At 40.1% G+C, this 9,079-nt stretch overlaps 1 long non-coding RNA gene across 1 annotated transcript; it reads left to right on the top strand.

The window, feature by feature from the left end:
- Positions 1-3,293: 3,293 nt before the first annotated feature.
- On the top strand, positions 3,294-4,780 carry LOC123411981. Its single transcript, XR_006613375.1, has 2 exons — positions 3,294-3,529; positions 4,274-4,780. It is a non-coding gene; the product is annotated as an uncharacterized LOC123411981 (long non-coding RNA).
- Positions 4,781-9,079: the final 4,299 nt, after the last annotated feature.

Genomic DNA, 9,079 nt, shown 5'->3' with positions numbered 1-9,079 from the left:
GCGTAGTGTATTTTGGGAAAATCAGTCACAAGAACAAAATTTCAGCAGACCGGATGGCCAACCCTAGGTTTTATTGCACCAGAAGAGTGTGATGGCCATGCTAAAACAGCAATATCAAAGAGAACGATAGGGCCATCATCACGACGTCTGGACGAAAAAGGAAAACAACAAATACAGCTCAACATTTATATGTTTGAATTTCCGTGATGCGTATGCAATGCAACAAACTAGCTACATACTCCATGACCGGGCTTGCATCTCTCCTATTAGTCAAAGCTTCATCTCCTACGAGTTCAGATGGGAACAGAGCTCAAAGACAAAACTCCTTGCGTACCAGCCGACTGGTCACAAGGCTAGTTGGGCTCACTGACGGCTCATTCGTTTTGGATGAAAATAAAATGGAGGAATTATGTAGTATAGAAATGTTATAGGATTGTACTTTCCATACTTAGCAATTGCATCGCCTCGTTTCTATGCAAAAAGTGAGGTTTGAGTAGATGTGTAGTTTCCTCAAAAAAAACATCGGAAATTAGTAGTATTCCTAAGAAATTCCAACATTTATTTCCTACAAACTGAATGGATCTCTAAGAAATTTTCTTCTTGAATATCATTCCTATGTTTTCATATGAAAGTCCTTCAAACGCATTGAGGCCTGATTGTTTGCTCCCCCTTGAAACATGCATGATCAGAGGATGTGTCTAGTAAGTACAGTCTTCCTCATTACGTATGTGTTAAATTATCTCAAACCGAATGAGGCCTGATTGTTTGCTCCCCCTTTTTGGGCAGTGCATGTCTAGCTCCTTTCACAGATCACACTATGTTTGCCAGTAGATATATTCCGGGTACGTGGGGAAGGGTCTATTGATATGTTCCTAGGTCCAAGTGTTTGCCTACACTTATCTTTGGTGCAAACACGTCGAGAGAGACATGGGTTTCTCGTATAACAGAAAGGACATACTTGCTGTTGTGCTCAGACTTTTTTTAAACACGTCTTGAGCTTGGACTTTGATCACTGGACGAATTGGATGTCATGATAAGAAGGAAAGTACGGCGCAATCTGCACACTAGCAACAAGCTCTGAATTGTAGCTAGACATAGAAAGGAGACTTTGGTTACTATTGGTTCTATATTCCATATAACTGTCTACACCTGCTTCTCAACTTGTCGACTTCATCGAGCAGTGGTGCAGACTAGACCCACTGCTGGGAATCACCCAGCTGCAAGCTGGCCTTCTCCTGATGACTCCCAAATCTAACGTGCATGTGGTGGTGGTGGTGTGTGTGTGTGGCACAGTCTGTGTTTTATATTTCATAGGAACATGAATTCAACAAAGCAAAAATATCTCTAAAAAAACAAAAATAAGGTGGATTGTCTCAAGTACTGTCCACAGTGGCTTGCCCACTTAAGATAACTGGCATACATATTACTCCCTTCGTTTTAAAATAAATGTCGCTGTTTTAGTACTATATTTTTACTAACTTAGTATTATATTTGCGACACTTACTTTAGGACGAAGGGAGTATTATTTTTTTGATTCAGGTACATGCTAAATTGACATTGCAACATCCTTGTTATTCTACTAGATCGGCATGCCAAACGCAGAGTGGGAACCAGAATTCACGAACAAGGTGAAATTGCACCCCAAACTGCTGCACACGCCGCCCCAGGTGCAACGCACCGCACCTTTAGGGCACCCTGACACCACGTAGGCTACCCTGCTGTTGAATAAACATAGCTCGTGATTACACGGAGAGATGCTCCTGATGATTTCACTTGAACAAGAAATGCCACCTCGAGCCACTGTTGGTCAAAGGCCTATAGATGAACTCAACTTAGTGGCGGGTGCTGTCAAGCATCCATCACTGCTATTGTGGAAAACTACCAGGAGCGGTTACTGAAAATAGCCTGCCACTGCTTTTCACGTAATAGTCGCGGTGTAAGTATGGATCCGCCACTCGTACACTCTTCTTAATTTCTACGTGGGCGAAAACGAACAGTGATGGGCGCCCAACACATGTCTGCCACTTGTGCCTTGTTAACCATGGCGGGCTTTGTTTATCGACCACCACAGCTATGTTTGGGTCATCCGCGACCACCGGTTTGAAATTTTGTAAGAGTTTGATGTGGCGGATCCTACTTCATGCTAGCAACAGCTATATAAGAAAAAGAAAAAGAAAAAGACTAGGATATGCGATTTCTCAGGCTCGACAGTTCGACCCGTCTCATCCCCAGCGATTCCAGGCTCCCAGGTCCCAGTCGTACGCCGCCAACGCCAAAATGTCGTACCGCTGGTCTCTCGCCTGGATCTTGCTATTTTGCTAATTGTTAATTCCCTTGTCCTAATCTTCTTCCTAATCCAGTTCATCGCTGATTACAGTTCAGGGGAACCATCATCACGCTTGGTCAAATGCTCTCCAACGCTAGGCGCTGCAAACAACACATAGATTAACGATAACACAGAGTCAATCATCAGGATCTGGTATATTATATTTGCTATTTGTTGTTCCTTGATGCATCTCTATTATTAAAGGACAATCTGCCGTCGTCGTGATGGTTCGACCTTCACTCGCTACCTCCTCCCACTCACGTCCTCAGAGCAAACAGTTCAATAATTGATGCATATTTTACTTTTTCAGAATATTATGTGCTAGCATGTCGTCGAGAAACAACACATATGCATCAGGTAGCAATACAAGGAACAGAAAGAAGGCTGCGGATAAATTGGTATAATCGCAAAGTGGACATATGCACAAATATTTCAAGAGTACTTCCACTACTTCGATAAACCCAGGTGATGAATTGGCACTACTCCATTGCTCATCACATCTTATTTACTGTGTATGTGATGATGACGCCGGCTGAAACAATCTTTCCAAAGGTGAAATTATTTAAGAATTATTTGAGGTCAACAATGACCCGAAAGAGATTAAATGGCTTGGCTACATTGTGCATCCAGAAGAAACAATTGGTTGGAATTGCCATCGACCCCATCATAAGTGACTTTTCATCGAGGAATGTTAGACGAAAATTTGAAGGTAATATATATAAATTATTTGATATTTATACTGATTTTGGAGTGTTATTGTTAATTATTAATATATACATACTTTTTATTGCTATGATGCGTTCTTTAAGGGGCCTATGATACTTCCCTCGCTGTTATGCATTATCTTATCCACCCCTCCCTCTCCCCCACCCATAGCCAGTCATACATTATCCATCCAGAGATAAGTCTGCCCCCACCCCCCACCCCCCTCTCTCTCTTTTCATCATCGCCAGCGTCGTGGCGTCTTTGGCCACCGCCTCAACTATTGAGGTGTAGTCTACCACCTCAAATGGTGTCGCGGATACAGTATTCCCTGCCGCCACCTCGAACTTCCTCAGACTCGCCGTCCATCGTGAACTCCAACTATTTCCCCATCACCGTCGCCCACACTTTCCTCTGCCTTCAACATCGTCGGCGTCCCCGTGAAACCCGCCTCACGCTCCGCCATCGTCCTCGCCCTGCTAGTCGTCTCTAGCCTTCCCGGTAACCACACATCCCCTGTCTTTTTAATGCAGATTTTAGTTGTACATTAGGAACATTTTATTAGTGTAGTGAAAATATGTTATAAGTTATATTGTAGTTGTATCTTGTTATATGACGTACCATTGTATCTATCTAATTACATGTCTTAATTTTACAGCTTGTGGTAGAGGACAATGTACTGTTGATGGACATAAAGTATCATATTTTATTCATGATGCAGATAGTCGTAATGAATGCCAATATTTTTATGCTATGTGGATTAAATAGAAAATCTCTTAATTTTCAGCACTCAATATGTCCAATTTCTAACAAAGGCCATGCCAATTTTGTCTGTATTTTTTTTACTTTTTATTGACGAGCTACTGAAATTTTTTGTCGGGTGGACAATACTCACTCTTAGTCCCCAAACTGAGATGAGAGTTGCTCTGTGAGGAGGACACCGACTGTTGTAGTAGGGGGTCATTCTTCTCCCTCCTCCTCCTTCTCTAATACCTTGGTAAAATACGAGATTTTTGTAAAGTAGGAGGAGTGGGGGAAGAATGACCATCACTGGCGGTGGTCTCATGAGAGTTTGTACACCATATATAGAAATAGTTGAGAGATGAACTGACTGTTGTCGAAGTAACAAACTTAAGAGTGAGATATGGACTATTGTTGTAACAGTTCTATATATTTCATTGCCATCAATCTGCTTTACTGAAAAATATCTTTTATCTCAATGTCAACTTGTTTACTGCGACTTAGATGGAGAAGTCGGGATGCCTCGTTAGGACTCGTACACACATAGACGAAACTCCTACAATAGTAGACATCATCACGAGGGTGGCTGATTACACGGATATCATGGTCGCCTATGCCAATAGCGCTCGAGCAGCCACCGAGACCGCTGGAGCATACACCATGAGTGCAAGAGCAGCCACTGAGAGCACTAGTACTGCCATTGAGAGTGCGGGAGAAGCCGTTGAAGATGCGAGGACTTCCGAAGCCGAGATCACGAAGATGTTGGAAGGTGAGGAGAGCTCATTATGGAGCTGGGCTTTTACTTGTGAACAAGTAGTGCACTTTCTTTATGTGATCTATATGGTTGATGCTTGTGAACTTAATTTCTATGTTGCTATGATGGAGCTGAAATTTTGCTTCTGAACAACTTATGAAGCGCCTTTATGTTATTTGTATCATCGATGATTCTGAATGTATTTTCTACGAGTCTGTCAAAATTGGTATATGACTTTGCTATATGTGATTGGATAACTATGAAATTGATTTGTTGTTAGCTTGTTTATTTATCTTTGTAGATGAAGTCAAATTGGTATGTGGTGTACTATGGGAATAATTCAGGGGGCCGTAATTTATGGGAGAAATGCAATGAACAAGTGGACAGTTATGATAACAACTTCTATAAATGTTATAAGACTAAAAAGGGAAGCAGAGAGTCATTACGCCAACTTCGTTCGCACTGAAAAAGTCAACTATAAAGTATGCAAGACCGTTTGGACATGTGGACGAGTAAAGAAACTGATTATCTTTACCCATTTCATTGTCATTATGGTGTTGTTGTTAATATAAGGTCTTAGATGTATATACCATGTCGAAGGCTTCGCTAGGAAGGCTATGTGTAGTAATCCTGTTACGTGAGCTGTACTTTAATGCGCAGATCTGTTGTATTGTATTTGGATTTTGTCATGGTAAAGTGTGTTGCTTGTTATAATAAATTATCTTGTTGCTAATCTGAGACACATCTATTGTAATGATCGCATATGCTATTTGTTGTTGTTGTTGTATAATGTCGGGTTTGTGTTAGGGGCTGGACATGTAGTTGTGGCGGGCAATCTGCCGCCACAACTACTAATCCTATGGTGGGCTCCAAGATAAGCCCGTCACTGCAGACTCTCTACCACTGAAAGGCGAGCGTCCGCCACTGATGGTGGCTATATATTGGACATTGGATAGAAGGTTGGAATAAATAAAGGCATTATAACTAACAATACAACAAAACAGACTTTGAGTAACACAATCATGTAACACATATAAAAGTGTGTTACAAGGAAAACCATAGTAACACATTATTTTATGTTGAATGACGGGCAGTAACACATACCCCATAAGGCCTTAAACTGTGTTACAGGAATATTGTGATAGTAACAAATGAATATGTGTGAGTGAAATGTGTTACATATATTTTGGCAAAGTAACATATAAATATGTGTTGGCGAGAATGTGTTACGTAATTTAGTGCTAGTAACACATAATCATGTGTCGATGCATAGTGTTACAAGTTCTATTATATGAGGAAATAGAAGAACTAATAGTGCATACAGAGATCACCAATACCTTCACACATAGAACCCACGTGTCAACGTGATTTTTCTATAAATATGTTTTTGTTTTGGTAAATAAAGTTTCATTCCTTGGTCCATATGCTACAAAAAAATCAATGCAATTAATTATGTGCTATATACTCCTACCAAATTATTTTGGCATGGTTCCAGGGAATATCATATTAACCATACTTTCATGTGAATTTTAGGATGACTCTATGACCATGAATGCCAAATGCATATTTTAAAATGATCATATAAAATTAAGTATTTGACGTCGGTACTCATGAAGGAGTGGAAGATCAACAACAAGTGAGAGCTTAACTTCTGAACATAATTTTAGAAACTGGATCGTCGATCCGACCTGAAAAACCCAGAGGTGAGGCCTCGTTCTGTTTTATTTGGTGTGTCACTCTTTTAATAAAAAATATCGTTTGTAAACTAGGAATTGAACCGTTGACTTTGAGCCGAAGCACACCCAACGGCCCAATACCAACTAGGCTAGGTGCAATTTGTGGTCTCATAATGTAATACTGTACAACCAATAGTAAGTGACTCATTTGGCTAGAGGTTAATTTTCAAGAAAAAATAACTTAAATATTCTAGATTTTCCCCCTATGAAACGAGTTGAACCGGCGTTCTTACCGGAAAAAACTTAAATTGGTAGCCTAAACGATTTAATTGTCAGTCCAAGCTTTTAAACTATGCTTTTGAATTGTATGGTCGTACGACCATAGCATCAATCAAGCACTAATCGGCAGTCTAGTAGACAAGTGTTGTACTAGCATGAAACCTAGAAAAGAAAGTTCATGTTCTAGTAATAATTTTTCCAGAAGAACACCCACACACCCCCAGCTCTTTTTTCAGAGGAACACCAACACACTCCAGCCAGTATAACACAAGAATCGCCCGGTAAGCAAACAAGCAGTAGTTAGGCAGCGTACATCACCTAAGTGACTGGGTGGCAAGATGGCTAGCGACCAGCTGCAAGTGCAATCGACAAAAGTCACACACACAAGTGCAACACATAGAAGTCATACACGCAAAGGATGGTTCACAACAACAAAGCGTTGAATCACACGTCCAGGTCTTGACACCAAACAAAAATCCCACATTAGTCAAAACGTCAATTTGAAACAGACATAAGCTTAGTTTACAAGACGGTAAATCTAGCATAATACTTCTTTGAGAACAGTTTATCTATTTCCAATGACAATCTGTCATACATGAAGCTTAAGTTTGAAGAGAAAAAATTGTGCAAACATATAAAAGCCCACTCAAAGAACACATAGCTTCATCCGTCAATTTAGAGCAATCATTCATCTCCACTAGCAAAGTTTCCTGCAAAATAAGATTCACTAAAGCGCGTGAGCATAAGTTCATTACAAATTAGAAGATTCAAATTCAATTCAATACGTATATGGACTGTAATTATAATATACTGTTAAATTAGTGCTTTACAGTAGAACATGAGATTTCTTAGTTGGCACTAAGTTCATATTTGTCAAGTACAGATAACATGTAAGATCTAGCACAGATACGCCTAACTGTACAAACTAGAAACACAAGAGGGCCAGCAAAAATATCATCATGCATCAAATATATCAGGAAAACTACATGTATCTCTAGAAAAGGAAGCTCCAGGAAAACGTCATTAAACATTATAGTATAATGATGCAAAGAAGGAATAGAGTGACATATATTGACCATCCAAACATCCAATAATCTAGTAGGTTCCCCTATAAACTGAAAATAAAATCATGTTGATATTGATAAATCATCGATCATTGTGAGCTGAGTTAACTGAAGACCGTGAGCCAGGTAATGCACATGGAACATGAATTGGAAAAAAGGAACATACCATTTGGGACATATAGAAGGTGCGGAAGATTATAGGTAACATCTGATATAATAGTTATTGAAATATATCACAACATATGAAGGTGTTGAATATTATATCTGACATCTATAATGGTTACCGAATCTACGCAATAGTGGAAAGAATTTGCCAGGTCTGTCATTAAATCCTTCTCACTACATACATAAGTTAACTCTCTTTTCAGTACTGATAAACTGATGGCATGAGAAAACTAAAAAACATACCAATCCTACCAAATCACACCCCACCTCGATCTCTTGCTTCTTCCTATTGCACACAACCTTGTCAACGATGTAAATCAGTATGCCCGCGAGCGGGAACGCCTCCTGCAGTTCAAATGGAAGGATAACACCAATCGCTTCGCGATAAGTTCCCTGTTCAGCATATCAGCGACAACATCTGCAATAGCAGAACAGTCTTGATTAGATAGGAAGCAGGGATAATTAGAATGTGCCGATGCAAAAGGTGTGGCAGGGTGCCCTCACCACGCAGCTTCTTCATGAAGAGCCGGGAGCATCTGAGCACCTTGACACAGGTCAAGCAGCCACCGGCAAGCAGCAGCTCGTAGAACTCCTGCAGAGGTCCTATACTCCTATCTTAACAGAGATAAACAGAGTAAATGAAACGCAAAGATGGATCTGAATCAAAGTCTGATGGACACCAGCATCAAACATACAAAAATCGAGTTCAGGTAAAACTATAGTGTATATATAATCATGAAAATGCTGCTAGAACAAAGAAATACCTTTATATGGTTTCCGTCCACTATTCTTCATTGATCAAAGCATTATCAGTAGCATCCACAATTGTTCCCTCAATATCAGATCTTACCCAATGTTGATCTTTCCTTTTCTTTTTAAACATATCCGTAAGGTGAGAAACATGGAATGGCTCAGCGTCTACGTCTCGTGTGCATTCATCATTTCCAGTGTCACATCTATCTCTGGGTAGGTTATTCTGCATCACCATTGACCAACCTGGGTTCAGTTCATCCTCTATGTAAAAGACTTGTTCGGCTTGGTTAGGCAAAATAAAAGGCTGATGTTCAATCTTGTCTCCTTTGTGCATCAAATGTGAGAAGTTAACAAGTGTGTAGCCATACTTGTCCTTTTTAATTCCTTTCATAGATACATCAACCCATTCACACTTAAATATATCCACCGAAAATTGTCCAGAGTAGTTCAAATTAATAATATCAATTATCCTGCCATAGTAAGTTACATCGCCTAAAACAGGGGTCGCATCACCTGGTGCAGCATATGTAGATGTTTTGGCACGTACCATTACTCCACTATTTTGACTCACCCTGTCTAAGCGTTTAGCCCGAAACCGATATCCTCTTGAGTTGTAAGC

This window comes from Hordeum vulgare, chromosome 7H (assembly GCF_904849725.1).
Source record: "Hordeum vulgare subsp. vulgare chromosome 7H, MorexV3_pseudomolecules_assembly, whole genome shotgun sequence".
In the NCBI taxonomy this organism is placed as follows: domain Eukaryota; kingdom Viridiplantae; phylum Streptophyta; class Magnoliopsida; order Poales; family Poaceae; genus Hordeum; species Hordeum vulgare.
This window is presented reverse-complemented; position numbering and strand designations above follow the sequence as displayed.